This window comes from Anabrus simplex, chromosome 11 (genome assembly GCF_040414725.1).
Source record: "Anabrus simplex isolate iqAnaSimp1 chromosome 11, ASM4041472v1, whole genome shotgun sequence".
Taxonomy (NCBI): Eukaryota; Metazoa; Arthropoda; class Insecta; order Orthoptera; family Tettigoniidae; genus Anabrus; species Anabrus simplex.
This window is the reverse complement of record NC_090275.1, coordinates 45,393,785-45,412,698: the sequence shown is the minus strand read 5'-3', so window position 1 is coordinate 45,412,698 and position 18,914 is coordinate 45,393,785. Positions and strand designations below refer to the sequence as shown.

The following is an 18,914-nucleotide window of genomic DNA, read 5'->3' as shown; positions in this document are numbered from 1 at the left end:
AGTCTGTATAGTCTTCTGTTTTATCTCGCTGTGGCAGGAAAATATAAGAAACTTGTTTGAACAATAAAACAAAAAATTGAAAATTACAGAAAAAAAAAAGAAGAAAAATTCAAGAATGGAGACTCACTATCAAAGGGTAGAGAAGGGTCCACCTATTCAATACCATTAGCTTGTACTGTATAGTGTCCTGAAATTCATAACTTATGAAGGGAGACTTGGTTGCTAAGTTCACGGCAGATTACGGATGAGTGGAAACTGCCCGCAATTTTAACCCGCGAGTGGTCGCTAACTGAAATGTAACGTGAGTGGTCGCGCGTGAGACTTTCTCTCACATTAAAATAAATATGAAATTTTTCACAGTTTTGTGGGGTGTAAGGCTGAAATTTACTACTGAAATGAAATGCAAGTTCTACCTTATATATTTTAGATAAAAATGAAATGATTAGCTGTTTATTAAAGACAGAAATGACTACTTAAAATAACATATGCAATGTACATAAAAATAACTTCCGTCCTGAAGTTGTAAAAAATAAAATCTCACACATGCATTATATCTAGTAATATTTACGTACAAAGCAAGGTTTCTGAACACAATAACATTTTCAAAAACAAGAAGTGCTCATAATACAAACACTAATGCGTACAACAGGAGTAAGTTTCCCGCTCCACTTCAACATAACACTAACGGCATTAGTCACGCAATGAGAAAACTCTCATGCAGCGCTCACAGACACTTAGAAACCTTTGTTCTGACTAGGGGAGGGGGTGCTTATCCTTCAAATGTGAATCGCTCTACTCACGACAGTTATAAACTCAGCTAGAAGAGGGAACAGTCACCTCCCTTTCATCACTGTGAAGTAATATCACAATAAAAAATAATGTGAGAGAAAATCTCATATAGCAACCACTCGCGGGTTAAGAAAAGAAAAGCTGGAGGATTTTGTTTGGAACAGTGAATTTGCAGAAAGTCCACATAATTAGATCTTGCACTTCTACAATGGTTCAATGTAAAGAGGGTTAGAAGATGATGTGTACAGAGAAGGTCATGTTATTCAATGAATTGGATTATCTGTATTTCTTTATTTTTTATGCTGCCCCCGAATATCCAGGAGTTTACTGTACTATGATCAAAGAAAAGTATGTGCAACATAAGTCTTATTCACACTTACATCCTTCTAACTTTTTAATTTGGTCAAGAATATGAGCAAAGTGCTGAAAATGTCATGAAGTTGAAAGTCTGGAATATAACAATCATTCTTATTTACATTTTCACCTTGTATATATCTGTTAGAGTGTAGGAAAAATAATGTCAGATAGTAACAGGGTGTTGTAAAGTGGGTTCGGAAAATTGAGGACAGGAACCAACCCTATTAAGTCACAATTTTCATTCAGATTCTAATGGGGCATGTACACTGCCGGCCAAAAGTTTCTGGACAAAACATATGTACCTGCATGAATATGTTTAATGATTGTTTAATGACAGAATGTATTACTGTAACCAAGTTTCGAAGGTTTTCGGGTAATGGTGACGAGTTTATGTTCGACATTCAGCATCGGGGAAAAAATGCATCCTACTGTATAACACCTACAGCAAAACATGGAGGGGGCTCTGTGATGGTTTGGGGTTGTTTCACATTCAGTGGAGTTAGTAGACTGTACCGAATTCAAGGAACACTGGACAAAAACGGCTACCATTTCATCCTATCTCATTATGCTCTTCCATCTGGACAGCAACGTGGGTTTGTCCTCCAACAAGACAATGACCCCAAACACACGTCTTGCTATTGCATAAATTATCTGAAAAACAAACAAAACTCTGGGGAATTGTTTTTAATGGAATGGACCCCCCCCCAATCCCTGGACTTAAATCCAATTGAGCTGCTGTGGGAGGAGTTGAATCGGCAAGTCCAAAAAGAGTGTCCCTCTTCATCGGAAAAGCTGTGGAACATCTTGCAGAATGCCTGGCAAAGTATACCTGCATCAGTGTTAGAAAAACTTGTTCTGAGAATGCCAAGAATAGTTAAAAGTATACTTGCAGCAAAGCGAGGTTTCTTTGATGACAAGAGAGTTTGATGTGTTCTGGTGATCTGTGGGAGTAAATGTGTACATACTGCCCATTTCTTTCTCAGATGCATTGTAAAAACGTAGTTTTATTGGAAAATATTAGCTTTAGAGTATATATTTATTAATTCCTTGCATAGATATGTTGTTTTCTTTTAATCTCGGTCCATTCTTTAACAGTTCAATGCTTGTCCTGAAACTTTTGGCTGGCAGTGTAGCTTATAGTCGATTTAGCTGTGGTATGCAGGCCAAAGGTCTTACTCCTCCCACATCATCGTAAATCACAGTTGTGTTTTGAAACTGACTTTTTCTGTGTCAAGATTGGTCAAAGGTCAGGTGCCAAATTGTTGCATGGGATTTTGCAGTAAAAACCAAACTAAGACCATGCAGAACAACTGCCAGAGACTCCCAGCTGATAAATTATGATTACAAGACTAGTTTACTTCGCTTTCCCCCAGTCAACTCTGGATGAAAATTGTAAGTTGAAAGGGTTAGTTTCTCTCCTTAATGCCAGTGATTACTGAGGGCATACCCTGTACAAAAGTGTTATAGTAATGGTAAGTCTGCTTCAATCTTCTATGCTGTTTCTCATATTTTGTGTAAAACTGTTCCAGTCATCAGAAAGGATGTATCATAAGGAGAGGTAGATTTTAACTGTCACCTACTTGTTATTTCATTTTTCTTTTATTTTAACATCTCATGGACACAGATAGGTCTTATGGTGACAATGGGTTGGGAAATGGCTAGGAGTGGGAAGGAAGTGACCGTGCCTTAATTAACGTACAGCCCCTACATTTTCCTGGAGTGAAAATGGGAAACCACAGAAAACCATTTTTAGGGCTGCAGATAGTGGGGTTCAAACCCACTTTCTCCCAAATACAAGCTGAGAACCAAACCTTGCAGCCACTTGCTCGGTTATTTGGTCTTTTACACTCTCGATACCTACATTGACTTTTCTTTGCTTGTTAATTTTGTATATTTCTGCATTTCATCATTCTCGTCCTTTTGTTGTTGTTGTTGTTGTTGACAAATAAAGTGACATGAAGTAATACATTAGGATGATGAAATGGCATTAAAATTTCATTTTCAATGGAGAATCTACAAAAAGTATGGGTTACAAAGATAGCAAAACACATGAGATAGAAACATTGTAGACCAAATGCATGTTTATCATTCAAACACTACTGTAAGATAAATAATATGTAAATCTAGAAGACCGGCTCTTTGTACTGAAATGAAAGTTTAAAAATTGGAAGAGAATATAAATATATAAAAATCTCCATAGGTAAAATCTGATGCTGAAGAAAGGTTTAGGGAAGTACATTTCTTTGGCAAGCAACAGCAGAAATTTTCTATAAGATGTAAATGAGACAAAAGGAATGTAATATTTGTACCATTTGTGATACCCAACACCTGTAACACTATGTCACAGTAGGAGCAAGAATTCCATTCTCATATAGGGGGTACATTCAACCATTCATCCATAATTACAAGAACTAAGAAGTGAAAATGGACCCGAAAGGTTTGGTACTTCTGCATCCAATGCATTCATAAAGGGTGGAAACATTATCAGTACTATCAAGTGAATGAGAAAGTAATATGATTTTTTGTACAAGGCAGAGATAAAGATAATATAATCTCTCTGATTACCACTTACTACAACGAAATAATCATATTATGTTCTGCTTACCCATTCCTTTCTTAACAGAGTTAACATGCGAATTATTCCATGTTCATATTAGACAAGATTTCCATTTAACAGTAGATGAAACATTTGTTGTAAGTTCTAGATTTTGATATTTCAAATTATGACTTTCAAAATTGTTGAAAAGAGTAAATAAGTAAAAATAAAGAAAGCCATTCTGCTTCCTCTAACCAGAGACTGACTAGTAGATAAGACATTTCAAACATACTTGTCCTTATACAGGGAGTATAATTTAAGACTTTTCTCTTCTGCCCACAGGTCGTGGGTATCCTCAATCAAGTGTCAAGCTTGGTGTGCACCATATGCCTTGTGTCAAGCTTGGCGTGATGAAAAGTCTTGACAGGTGACGCAGCAATTCGCTAGTAACTATTGGACTTTCAAGGTGTACTGTGAGGTTGTTATTGCAATGGTTGCAAGGATAATCTCCTGTTCAGTTCAGTTCAGTTCAGTTCAGAAACTGTATCAGATTGTTGGAATAGCCCCAACCAACATCCGAAAGGCCACTGCTGCAGACGCTGAAAGAACAAAGAAGGAGAATGACCATCGACATCCACTCCATGGTCACCAAGATGCAATGTCTCGCCTCAGATCCCACAAGAGCTTCCTTGCTAGGACTCTGCCGCTAGAGGGAAGAGCAGAGACAAGTTGTCTTAACAGGTAGAGGAGCTCACTGTCCACAGACATGTCACCAAATCAAGAACTAGCTCCTGGCACCGACCGACCTTACCCTGTATGGAGATCCTTCAACTGTTTAAGAGTGGGTGTCCTTCGATGCAAGACAAACTTGAAGAAATGGGGGATCATTCCAGCAAACGCAAACACCTCATGTGAATGTGGTACTGAACAAGACCCAAGCCACTTACTTATCTGTCCCTTCCTGGACAACTCATGCACATCACAAGATGTTTTTAGAGGAAACAACCAGGCCCTTGCACTTGCAGGTTTTTGGAAATGCTGACCAGACATGGAAATTAATGATGAATGATTGCACTGGTCAAGTACACTACAGCACAGAGAATATTTTTGTGTAGTATTGTTTGCACAATAAGAAGAAACCCCTTAAAAGGTGCCTTCAAAAATTCCATAGACAGTTTCCCGGTTCTACAGTACGATCAAAACATTACGTGAAACAACTTGTTCACAAGTGGCGTAGTACTGATTCCATAACTAATAAGAAAAAGCAGGGAAGGAGAACAATACAGGAGAGGTGTGAAGATACACAGACAGGACTGCAAGTCGGTCCACATAAGTCACTTGAAGGAGTAGGTCAGGAAACTGGTATTTCACATTCGTCAGCATGTAATGCAAGAAAATGATAACATTCATGATCTTAATGGACTCATTCAGTGGTGAGTTCAGTTTCATTTACTAGTTTATTTATTTCATTTATTAATTTGTCCCGAGCATATATATAGCTGGCGAGTTCGGTTTCCTTTAGTTAGTATAGGCGTAATCATGCTGCTTCTTTGAGATGATTACGCCTGTTGAAAATTAGAAATTTCATTTTGTTCCGTATTGAACTGGGATTACAGTAAAATTAAAATGTTAAAGGTCCACCTTTTCAATACCATGAATGTTTATTGATGTGAATATATATCACATAACGTCTAGAGAAGGTTGGTACTAGTTTCGACGCTCATTGCGCGTCATCATCAGCCAACAAATCAATTGAGCAAAATGCAACTTATCGAATAGCAATATATAACTATATATAACTAATATATAACCATAACTATATAACTATCATGATAGTTATATATTGCTATTCAACAAGTTGCATTTTGCTCAGTTGATTTGTTGGCTGATGATGACGCGCAATGAGCGTCGAAACTAGTTCCAACCTTCTCTAGATGTTATGTGATATATATTCACATCAATAAACATGATTACGCCTGCTCGCCATTGCGGCCACTGCACTCACTGTCACCGCTTTTCTGCACTCCCATGCCTCGGTACTCCACTATGAAGTCTTAAATTATACTCCCTGTAATGGACATGGCAAGAGAATAATTTGTTTTAGCAGAAAGGTCAGCTGTTCCATATCTCACTTGCAATTGTTCCTCAGAAGTACATTAACAGTCACGAAATTTGTTATCCAATCTGAACAACTGTGCAAATTAGAATTTCAAAGAATTTTAAAATGTAATTATGCACTTTCCAAGATTATTCTTAAAAAAATACATGGATGATAAGCCTCTTAAAAATAAAAATCAATCAATCAGACTGTCTGATATAGCATGGAATAAGTCAGATATAACTGCAATAAAATCCTCTCATTAAAATAAGAAATGTTGTATATTGTAAAAAATATATCATTTGAGATTACCACAGGTTTAAGTGAAAAATAAACTTTACTTTTGTATTACAACTCTAAATTAACCCAATAAAACAACCAGTACGAAATATTTAAATATGAATATTTAAAAAAACAGAATATGTAAATGAGTAAACTATCCTTGAAGAAAGTCAGAGATTCCTTCCCAAACCTTCTGATATTCATTTTCACATTACAATTAAATCTAAGCCACAACATTCCAGTTACTATAGGGAAAAGCCATCACCATCTAGAGGGGTGTGTAAAGCCAAAGGGGATGGTGTAATATTACCAGTGACACATGCTTCCAGTCATCTGTTAGATTAGTCATGCTAGTACCAAGGTAGTATTTTACATAATCTGCAGTGTGGTATAATTACAACATGTACACTGTACTGTCGGTTGCTGGGTTCTGCAGCCATGCTAGAGAGGTCATACCATCTCTCATGGAGAGAGATGGTCAGCCTGTCTGCTTGCATCAGTGTGACTACGCTCAGTTTGGAAGGCATCATGTTTGAGTGTGATCGGCATTGCTTGCGAACACTGTTTGGGCAATACCACATTGTCACCACAGCATAACGGTGTGCTCGTCATCAGCTGTTCACCTTTCCACGTGGCCAAAGATCCCAACAACTAACAGTACAGGGTGGTCCACCTAAGTTTTTCATATCTTCTGATTAGTTGAAGATAGCGACAGCCAGTTTTCACCTAGGGGAATAAAGATAAAGGAGACATGAAAGAACATGCAATGTGTGTCCCTTTCTTTAATAAGCACTGAGAAGGTCATAATTTTTAAATGGAACTACAGTAGAGTCTCGTTAATTCCAGGTGGACAGGTCTGAGAGTACGTTATTGCAGAAAAACTCGGACTTATGCAATTACTCTTACCTTAAATAATATAAAACAGTAGTTATAAAAACAAAATCATACAGACTGCCTTACACTAAAAGAAATTGTCAGGTAGCTTTAGAAAATAAAAAAATACTTAAGTTAAATAGTGGAGGGCTTATTTCAGTAGTGATTAAAAATGGAAACACACACATTTCATTATATTAAAAAAAATGATGAGTATCTTCTGTTTTAATGAACTGCAACATTTCTGAGCAGCAGTGTTATGCTATTGTCTAAACAGCAGGTTGTCTGTCAGTGCTGCCTCTGGCTACTGTTCGACATAATGCATGGCTGCTTCTAGTGCGAGGGCTAGGGATAGAGAAACTGCCAGACTGAATGCAAGGTCAGTCTCCCCTCTGTTGTGCTCAGCTTTTGCCTCGCCTAAGGCACTTGCGCACAAAAAACTATCTAATATATTAGTTACCGGTAATTCAAATTTTTCAGCTCAGATTTATAGGAATATCAGACTGTTAAGACTCTGCTGTACCCATACCTGTAGCATGTAGTTGCAGTCAGACATGTGGTACTGGCAAGAAAGAACGTTCAAATGTGGCACCAACATTTGGATGTTGAAGACACGGGGAGTGTGATGCTTCCGAGGTTGGTTGTAAGTTTGTTCTTCCCGGTTACATCAACACCAGGTATGAGTCATATGTAGCCCTCATCTTCTCGACATTCAGGCCACTAACTCGTGGCAGCGCCACATTGAAACTGTATACACTTTAACATTCCTCTTTGCCAGTATCACATGTCTGACTGCAGAAATATTTGCATCACTGAATATGGCTGCCTATAATTAACTATGTATGCAACAGAAATATTTATAGTTCCATTTTTAAAAAAGTAGCTTCGTATTGATGCTTTGGTGCTTATTAAAGCATAGCATACCCTTTCATGTACCTGTTATTCATCCAGGTGAAAACTATCTATCGCTGTCTTCAATCAGTCAGAAGGTACATGAGGTGGGCCACCTTATACGATATGACACAGACTGCTACTAGAACCTTCTTTTAATGTCACACTGACAATGAGCTAGGATTAGGGAGGAAGCTACTGTGGTCTTAATGAATATATAGTTCCAACATTTGCCGGGTGTGAAAATGGTAAACCGCAGAAAACCATCTTCAGCAAGCACACAGCTACGTGACCCAAAACATGTAGCCACTCGCTTGGTGCTTCTAGGACTAATCTACAGTCTGCCTTTCTAAATCAGATGAACTTTTAAAAATATTTTTTTCATATAATACTACAATTTAAAGTGCTATGACAATCATTCTCCATACCCTTTAATTTTCTCTTTCAAAAATGTATTACTTTAAACAATATTTTTGCAAATAATGCTCAAATATGAACCACTAAAACAATCTTTTTCCATACTCTTTAATTTTCTTTATCACAAATATCTTACTGTTACCATATCGTACATTAGTTCCTTTCCTTCTTTAATCAAGCCAAGTTAAATGCAAATAGTCATACTCGCTCTTTCCACTTAGATATTATTCATTTATGGCATTTCATATTAATTGTACACAATAATTAAGTTACAGATGTGATTTGTACTATATTCAAGTGGATTGTTGAGATAATAACAATGGCAAACTCATTTTGTGCAGGGCAGTTTGTGTCATTTTCTGTACCTAAATTATGAGAACAATATTATATACTGACAACATAAATACAGAAATATAGAAGCTCCTATCTCACACTGCCTGCCATTATGTTTATCCCAATTCCTATCTTATATTTGATTTGTCACTTGTTTCTTCACTCTCAATTATCAACAATATTAAAAGTTTAACTTTAGAATGAAGATTATGATGACTGTAGAAAACACAGATGTTAAGATTAAAATTAACATAAAGAAATCCAGGATTTCATCTTCCTTAGTTCTGAAATTAGTTGTAAAGTTGACTACACTTCTGAAGTCAAATGGCAGCTGGCACATGGAACGCAATGGTAAGCTTGAGAAATATCTGGAAATGCAGGGATATCAGTAACGATCAAAGGAATATCAGTAAGAAAACCAACTTGTCAGTGCCATTGCTTTTCTTATAGTCACTTACAGCAACAAAACATGGGCCCTGAAGAAAACTGAAAGAGAAGGATCGATGTAATTGAGTTCTGATGTTGGCTATGACTGCTGAGAATACGATGGACAGCCAGAATCAATAATAAGATCATCTTGGACCAGATCAAACTGAAAATCTCCTTGGAAGGGAGTATAATGAAATAATATGAGGTATCCTACCTTGGCCAATTCATGACAAGTACCTCACTGGAAAGGAATGTTATGCTCAAAATGGTGGGCGGCAAAAGAAGAGGTGGAAGGCCAAGATAACATTGGTTAGATGGCGTCAAAGATGACAACAAGTGCTGAAACAAGCTGAATGGAGATACATGATCCACAGGATATGCAAATGATTTTTCAGTATCTATGATGAAACATGATCGTCACCAAATATGTTCCACTTGAGATGTAAATACAAAGGTCACTTCCAAGCAACTATTCTTTAATACAGTAAGAGTTCACAACTAAGGAAGATTTGCTGAGGACAATAGCCTCACACTAAGTGTGTGGGTTTGATTTTTGAAGAGAAGTTGAAAACCTTGGCACTCCATGTCATCAATGTTGACATATTAAAGATCTCTGGTGACAAAGGGTCACCCGATGAAATTAGCAAAGGAACTGTCCGATAGAGTTCCACTTTTGCTACTAATTAGCAGCACAATTGAAAAGTTGAAATTGAGGAGCTGGTTGCCTAGAAGGTACTGTTTCAGGTCTGCAATTCGATAGTTGAGGTATTCTTCTTCTTATTATAATTATAATTTGCTTTTAGAAATATCTGGGAACACATTCTTGAGCTTTATCATTCTCTGTCCAATATATCTGTGCTATTCATCAATTCAGTACATTTCTTTTGTCCTTACAGATGAGGTTTCAGTGCATAAGTCTGGAATAACAAACAATGAACTTAAAAATTCTGACAAATTACATCAATGGAGACAAAAGCTGTCCAACAAAATATGCTACACTAATGGAATAACACAGCAGCATTGGAGGCAGACATTCAAATACTGTGGGGATGGATCCAAGACCGTCAGGGTCACAAGAAGAACAAAGGTAATAAAAAGTGTCCTATGCCTGTTTTCTTTACATGTACCTACTAACTTTTGCTATAAATTTATTTTAAGAATACATTATATGCTGACAAATTTATAGTCTCTTTGGTATAATGTATGTAAAAGATGTAACAGTATTATTTGAGGAAGGCAGAAGTCCCCTTTGTTAGAATCAGTCTTGTTGTTATAAACTTGGTACATGTGTGACAATAGGAACATGCACTTATAAGTAAACATTCAATGAACATCATGATTAGTGCAAGTAGCAATGCATACATCAAAATATAGAGATCACATAATCTTTCAGGTAATTTAAAATTACTAATACAATTTTAGTTTTATGGTTAACAATGGAACAGTCTCTCTTAATCAGCTATTCAATCAGTAACAGTCCATTTTAATGTTTTATTCTGAATTACAATTTGAAAAATTTGTCAGGAAGTCAAATCACATCTACCAATTTTCACTAATTTGTGTTAGGTGTTTAAAAGCCGTTAACCTGCAGGAGGGGACAGACACAGTCATTTAATATGAATGAATGATAGTAAGAACTGTTCTGCAAACATCCATAAAAATGCATATTTCTGCTATGGGGATTACACAAATGATCCTAAAGTACTGAATGCATTTTTCTCAATCATATTTTTGTGACCTACCTTTAGCAAACCCAATACAGAACTGACATTATCAGGTTTTAGTGCAATTTGTTCAGGGTAGCATTTTTCTGGCCAGGATCTAGGAGCAGGGGACCTGTCGCTTAACCAGCAACCCAGGTTCAATTCCCCAGCCAGGTCAGGGATTTTTACTCAGTCTACTCAAGAACAGTCGAGGAGCTATCTGACAGTGAGATAGCCTCCGTCTAGAAAACCAAGAATAATGACCCAGAGGATTGGATGTGCTGACCATGCATCACCTCGTAATCTGCAGATCTTTAGGCCAAACATCAGTCGCTTCGAAGGCAAAGGCCCAATATGGCTGTAGTACCATGGGGTTTGTTTTTGTTTGTTTTTACCATTTGTTTGACTTCGTTACTGAATACTCAGCATTCTCAGTTTTGAATCGTGAGGTTCCAGGTTTTATTCCCAGCTGAGTTGAGCAATTCTAACAGTGTAGGCAGGAGCCTAAATACAGTAGTATCAAATCACACTATCTAGATGTAGTAGCTCAGCCCTTACTACTACTACTACTACTACTACTACTACTACTACTACTACTACTACTACTACTACTACTACTACTACTACTACTACTACTTATTTAGAGTGTCCATGAAAACTAACCTAACTAACCCCATGGCATTACAGCCCTTGATCCCCCTGTGGGTGGGGGCAGTAGAATAACACCCACGGTATCCCCTGCTTGTTGTAAGAGGTGACTAAACGGGGCCCTAGGGGCTCTGAACTTTGGAGCGTGGGCTGCAGACCACGGGGCCCTCAGCTGAATCCTGGCATTGCTTCCACTTACTTGTGCCAGGCTCCTCACTTTCATCTATCCTTTCCGACCTTACCTGGTTAACTCTTGTTCTTTTCCGATCCCTATGCTATTAGGTTTGCAAGGGCTAGGGAGTTTTTCATTTTCATGCCCTTCGCCTTTCTTTGGCCGATACCTTCATTTTTTTGAAGTGTCAGATCCCTTCCATTTTTCTCTTTGATTAGTGTTATATAGAGGAGGGTTGCCTAGTTTTACTACCTCTTAAAACAGTAATCACCACCACCACCTTACAGCCCTTGAAGGTCTGGCCTATCAAGTGACCGCTGCTCAGCCCAAAGGCCTGCAGATTACGAGGTGTCGTATAGTCAGCACGATGAATCCTATCGGCCATTATTCTTGGCTTTCTAGAACCGGGGCCACTATCTCACTGCCAGATAGCTCCTCAATTCTAATCACATAGGCTGAGTGGACCTCAAACCAGGCCTCAGATCCAGGTAAAAATCCCTGACCTGGCCGGGAATTGAACCCAGGGCCTCCGGGTAAGAAGCAGACATGCTACCCCTACACCACGGGGCCGGCTTAGAACGTTCATGACCCTATAGTTAAGGTGTACAATGAAGACAAGTAAAATGAAAACCTTAACTATTTTTTTCAATTTATTTTATTAAGCAAAAGTGGTACACAACTGTATCATGTCTATGTAGTCTCCGTTACGTTCAGTGGAAGTCCTCCAGTGCTTTCAAAATGCATGGGTTCTTCTGGGGAAGGTAATCCTTTGGTTGTCTGCGCGAGCCACTTGTGCACTACCTTCATCCAGACGGAATGTCTTTGCCCCTTAGTGCCTCCTTGAGTGGTTCAAACATATAATAATCCCAAGGGTGAAGTCTCGTTAGCATGATGGATATGGAAGGCACTTAGAATGCAGGTCTTGGATGGTTGCAACTCTTGCATGGGTAGTATGGGGCCAGGGATTGTCATGTCGCTGCTGTGACAAACATGCATCACCATACTGAATCATCATTCATAAATGATTGGAATAGGTTTCACAGCTTCACTACTCAATGACAGACCACTGTTCTTCTTTTGTGATGGTGAAGTAGAGTGGCCATTGTTACACCGGTACTTCGATGGCGTTTACTTCTCTTAACTATGCTGCTGCCTATAGGGTATTTCTTAAGGATGTTTGCAAAGAAACTCCTGGGATACAGGACCAGGAAACATCAGGATAGTTTGACAACAATGATCAAGGAATCGAAGGGAAAGGCCTTGCAGTCATACAGAAAAGGTATTGAACTCCCAAGCTAAGAAAGAAGCCTTTTGTTTCACCAAAGCAAATGTTCAATGAAGAACTTGTGCATTACAGAATGAATGGTGAACAACTCAAACAAAAGAGTTGCAATATCTGGCAGGCAAAGACTCCCGACAGTTCTTCCAAGCCACAAAAGGAGTGTATGGCCTTACACCTTTAGTAACTTCACAAAGATTAATGCTCTGTCATGAACACATGGAAGGAGCATTTAAAAGTCATTTATGACCAAGTATATGATATACAGTACTACAGCAAGCAACCATCAAAGAAGAACTTGGTTTACTACCATCATTAGATGAAGTTAGACATGCTGTTAACCATACAAAGAGACATAAGGCCACAGGTCCTTATGGTCTACCAGTAGAAGCTCCCAAAGTAGCAGGTGAACAACTATTAGTACACATGTAAGAACTGAGTGATTAAACATTTGGATCACCAAAGGAATGCTTCCTGATTTTTCAGAGATAGTCTGGTAGTTCCCATATTTAAAAAGGGGGAACCATGCAGACTGCATTTACTATCAAAGAATATCATTACTATCTTGGGTGAGAAAACTGATTGCACAAATTATGGTAAACTGTATCCAACCCTTGACAGAAGCCAGTGTGGTTTTAGAAGATCTAGAGTTACCACAGATATGGCATTCACAGCTTCAGAAAAAAAATCAGAGAACAAATAGACCTCTCTATACCACTTTTATTGATCTCACCAAGGATTCTAATTCACCCATGAAGCTTTGTGGAAGATGTCAGTTCTATGGTTTTCTACCAAAATTCATTGCTCTACACTGGTAAGACTGCAACAGTTATTAGTAATGACTCTGTTAGAGGGCCATTCCATGTCAAGCAAGGCTGCATGATTCCCCCACTTTGTTTCCCCTGCATGATGCTACTGTCATGCAGCTTATTGAAGATGATCTCCCTCCAGAAATACAGATAATTTACAAGATGGATGGGAAACTTTTAATTTGAGTAGAATTAAAGGCAGAAATTTGAACAGTACCTTTGTCATTAGTTGAACTACAACATGCTGAAGACGATGCAGATATAGCTCAGTCACTGAAGAACTTATGATCATTTTTAATCTTTTGCCACTGCATACAAAGAAACTGGTCTTTGAATACCAGTACAACCCACATTCTTCATCAACCATCTCCACGGAAGGACAAAAAAGAAAGATCAGCGCCAGCATTAATGGAGTGAACTTTCAAGATGTAAACACCGTCCATTTCCTGGCTAGCACCATATCATCAAGTGCATATGCTGATTCAAATGTCCAATACAGGACTAGCTGTGCTGGTACATCTTTTGCCGTTCTATGACCTAGAGCTTTTGACAGCCATGCCTTCAATGTTGCAACAGAGATCTTTGTATATAATTCAGCTGTGGCTTCCTACCTTACTCTGTTGATCTGAAAGCTGGACAAGCTACAAGTGACATATTAAAAAAACTGAGCAATATCACCAGTGATGTTTAAGGAGAATACTTCAAAGAACAACAAGAAGAATGCATAAATGTCAGCGTCCTTGAATAGGCAAAGACTTCCAGCACAGAAGTCATGATTAAAAGATAGAAATCTCCGGTGGACAGACCATGTAGTCAGCATGCCCATCAGTCACATTCCCACACAAGTGTTTTACTCTGAGTTAGCAGCTGGTAAATGTTGTGTTGGAGATAACAGGAAGTAATTTAACGATGTGATCACATGAGGAAGTGCAACATTGATATAGATCAATGATAGACCTCAACCCTCACCCATTCATCCTGGAGGTTGCTGGTAAGCTGCATTCTGAAGTAAACCAGTGACAAAGAACAAGTGCCAAGAGGCAATATAGAAAAGAAAAAGAATAGCTTAAGAAGAAATGGAATAACTCTGGTGCCCCACCTGGCAATACCTGTTGTCACTGCAACAAATTTTGTACCTCCAACATTGGACTTTACAGCGACCTCGGGACTCAGAGATGAAGAGATGCTTAGTTTGGAAGAGCAATCTACTTGATTTTGAGTGTTTGCTATCATCATTTATTAAAGCCTTTGTAACAGTACTGCCAATAAACAGAGCTGTAGCATGACATTTCAAATTTTTAATTTTAAGGTTTCCATTTGACTTGCCCTTAGCTCAGTTCTTGTCAGATATCCTCATTTTTATAAGAGTTGGAATATTACTGTTTCTTATAATTCCTTTCCCAGTAATCAGGCTGATGACCATGATAGTAATACAGTGAAACCTTGATATCTCGAATCACTGAGGGAGCTAAATTTTATTTTGAGTTATCAAAATTTCGAGATATAGAGAATAAGGTTTTTGAGCCTGTATAACATATAATTGAATCATACATATCTACGGGTGTATACTGAATACATTATTTTTAACAGTATTTAAAAATATACAAACATCACTTTAATTATGTCCGGTTCCATTGCTAAATGCTTACCATGCTGGCCTTTGGTCACAGGGGTCCTGAGTTCGATTCCCGGCAGGGTTGGGAATTTTAACTATAATTGGTTAATTCCCCTGGCACAGGGATTGGGTGTATGTGTCGTCTTCATCATCATTTCATCCTCATCATGACATGCAGTTCGCCTACGGCAGTCAAAATCAAAAGACCTGCACCTGGCAAGCCTAACTCTCGGACACATCCCGGTACTAAAAGCTGTACGCCATTTCATTTTACTTTAATTATAACCCTTATTGCAGTAACTTTTTAGAAGACAGGATACAGTACATACAGTAGTGAAACGAGAAACATACCTCGGTTAACACCTTTGGAAAAAAAATCCAATAGTCTCTTCTGTTTGTTACTCTTAACCTTTCCTCCCGTCACGTTGAAAGTTCTCGTCAATACCATGCAGCCAAGATTCGCAAATGGAGCTTGTCATCCGCGACTTCGGGGGTTGCTTTCGAAACAGTGAAGCTTTGCCGATTTTCGGATCACTAGAAGTTTTAGTTTTTCAGTTCCTATCATATTAGCTCCCAGCATCACTTGTAAACCTTTCTTTACTTGTTAACTCTTCCTCACAAACCACAAATGCCATATTGCACAGTTAATGTTGCACAAAATTCGAGTTACAGAGTATTGTTTTGCTTCAAGGGAGGAAATGATTGCTTTGAGAAATCGAGAAATTCGTGTAACCGAATTTTGAGTAATAGAGAAATAAATACACATGAAGAATAGCACAAATGGCCGGGAAATTTAAGTTACTTCGAGAAATTCAAGTAAGGAGGTTCGAGATATCAAGGTTCAACTGTCTCTTAAATCAAACTACCAGTCATCATCTTCAACAATGACGAAGGCCAAATATACCAGTATTTAGCAGATGACATCAAAAGTGAAATCAACAGTGGGCCAAATTTGTAAGTACTTCCATTTACATTTTGTTTGCAAAATGTTATCTTGAACTCCAAGTCAAGTTTTCTTATTCTTACTGTTGATTCCTGGAAGGAATTGGATGGTTTTAAAGTACATTGAGACTTCTACTTGATAGCCTACTAACTATGTTTAAAAGTGAGTTACTAAATGATATTTTAATGACATCTATGTCATTCCATTAACTTATGAAAAGAAAAAGTTTTTTTTAAAAATATAAAGTTAGTTTAGAGTCACTTTAATCCTAAGGTCTTATCGTGACTTCTAATTGTAGAATTTGCATTAAATTACAGTAGAGTGAAGAATGAGAGGAATACAAAAGATTTCGGTATTTTAAACTGAACAGTTAAATTTTTTAATACAGACCAGTGGCTTTGAAAAATTTGATAATTTGTTTGCACAGTGAAGGAGATGAGAGTGCCTCCTTAATATCCTTAGGTATACCGTGGTACTGGCGCCATTTGTCGTACAGTGAACAGTCTGTAATGATGTACTTCACCCAGTCATCACACTATTGCATGTTGTTCAGATGGAAGGTAGTTTCTTCTCAAGGAGGTAGCTGTAACTTATCTTGGAGTGGCCGATCCATATTCTAGATATTAGGACTTGATCTTGCCTGTGAAGGTTATGAAGATAGTGTTGTACTGTAGATTCCGTTGTTACTTCATGGAGTTTGCTGTTTAGAGTTTGAAGCCATTTCATCTTCCACTATTGGTATAATTTCATTTTAGCAAAGGCAATAATGTCAGTGCGAGGGGTAGTTATTGTTAGATCGCCTAGCGGGAGGTATATAGCGTCTTTAGCTGCCTGATCAGCAGATTCATTGCCTTGAATACCTCTGTGTGAGGGTACCCACACAAGGATGACTTGTTTGCCATCTTTCATGATATTGTTAAACAACAGTTGTATTTCTTGTACAAAGATGTGTTTTGATGATGGACTTTCTATTGCATTTAATGCACTTTTTGAATCAGAAAAAATCACAAAGGAGTTATTTGCAGGTGCTGGTTTTCAAAATATTAGCATAACCTGCTTTATCACATACAGCTCATTAGAGAAGACTGTATAGTAGTCAGGCAATCGGTATAGCATGGTACTTCAGAATATATAATCCCACATCCATTTCTTTCCTCACATCTTGATCCGTCAGTATAGATTGCTGTGTGCCTTGGGTAATTATTAGAAATTTCAAGAAATAATTGATGGTAGTGAGATCTGTCAATTTTGTCTTTGACACTGGAATTTATTTTAAAGTTAATTGTTAGAAATAAGATTTAAAATAGTTCTAATTAACCTATAAACTGATATGACCACTTCATCTTGATTATGGATATATGATGATAATGACAATTTTCTAGAAAAGCAGTTTGGAGATGGAATGAAGAACCAAAATTGGCTGTGAAAGAGAAGAAGAAAGCTTTAAGAATGAGGTTCTGCTCTAGCACCAATGAAGATCTTCAGCATCAGAAAGTGCAAAAATCAATTGCCAAATGAGCAGTCCAACATAAACACCTCCAAGAGCACATGTAGCAGTGGAATGCATGGTTCAAGGAATCTGAATTTTGACTGAAGAAAACAATATGGAATGAGGCCTTCAAGTAAGTGGAACAATTCAAGTACATTGTCTCCCTAATACGCAACAAAGGTGATAGCTTTTCAGGTGCTCATGCCTGTATCAATGCTACTGGATGAAGTATCATCATATAACTTAAGTTCTATGTGGTCATTGGATGCACCTGCACCTGAAGACAAATGTCTATAGAATAAGTCAAGTCATACTCTATGGATCAGAGAGCTGTCTAACAATCAGCATCTGCATGTCCTAGAAATACAAATGGTCTAATGGTACCTTGGGACTAATTTGATATGAACAATTTCCGGCAGCGAGTGTTAATCGCACTGATTGCGCCAAACCTAAGGGAAGGAAGACTTAGATGGTATGTTTATTATGTATAAAGCAAAACAGGCTCCAAGATGGGGACAGCAATGCAGATGACCAGTGACTGCAAGGTAGATCCAAGAAACTGTGGATAGATTGCAACAAGCAGGGCTGAGAACATATGAATACTACTGTCAGAGATGGAGATGGATGTACTGACAAGTAGATCCTGCAACAGTGAAAGCAGAGGAAGAAGAATAAGTTAATGATTTCGATTTCCTTGGTTAACCTCAATTATTTACAATTTTTTTTATTTTTTTAATTTTTTTAAATTTTTCATTGTCAAGTGGTTAATGTATAAACCTCTTGTGTTCAAGACTGAAAGTTCAATCCCAGCCAAAGTTGGTGAATTTATGAAGACCACAAAATCAGTAACTATTTCTTTATTGGGGAATGAGAAATATTATTTAAAAAAGGAAGGATAAAGCAAAAACTGACACTGATAATAAAATATAGCTACGAGAAAATGTGTTTTCTGAAGTAAAAATGAAACCTGAAATAATATATATCATTAGGGTTCATATTTTTGGAGTATTAGTATTCATAAGTTTCCAGCCCTGCTTGTTGCAATCTAAGTTTCCAGCCCTGCTTGTTGCAATCTATCCACCATTTCTTGGGTCTACCTTGCAGTCACTGGTCATCTGCAATGCTGTCCCCAACATGGAGCCTGTTTTGCTTCTTTGGAGAAGCAGAGACAGCAGACATGCTTGAAGCATGTTTCTTTACAGAACAGCTGAAAAATGAGACTAGTTTTGGAATTTTTTTCAATAAAGTTAT

At 37.8% G+C, this 18,914-nt stretch overlaps 1 protein-coding gene and 1 long non-coding RNA gene across 4 annotated transcripts in view; one reads left to right on the top strand and one right to left on the bottom strand.

The window, feature by feature from the left end:
- Fas2 (fasciclin 2) overlaps nt 1–18,914 on the bottom strand; it is a 160,367-nt gene that overhangs the window by 26,129 nt on the left and 115,324 nt on the right. The window lies entirely within an intron of this gene.
- LOC137502720 (uncharacterized) lies at nt 4,256–17,790 on the top strand. Its single transcript, XR_011018845.1, has 3 exons — nt 4,256–5,115; nt 9,902–10,092; nt 17,557–17,790. It is a non-coding gene; the product is annotated as an uncharacterized lncRNA (long non-coding RNA).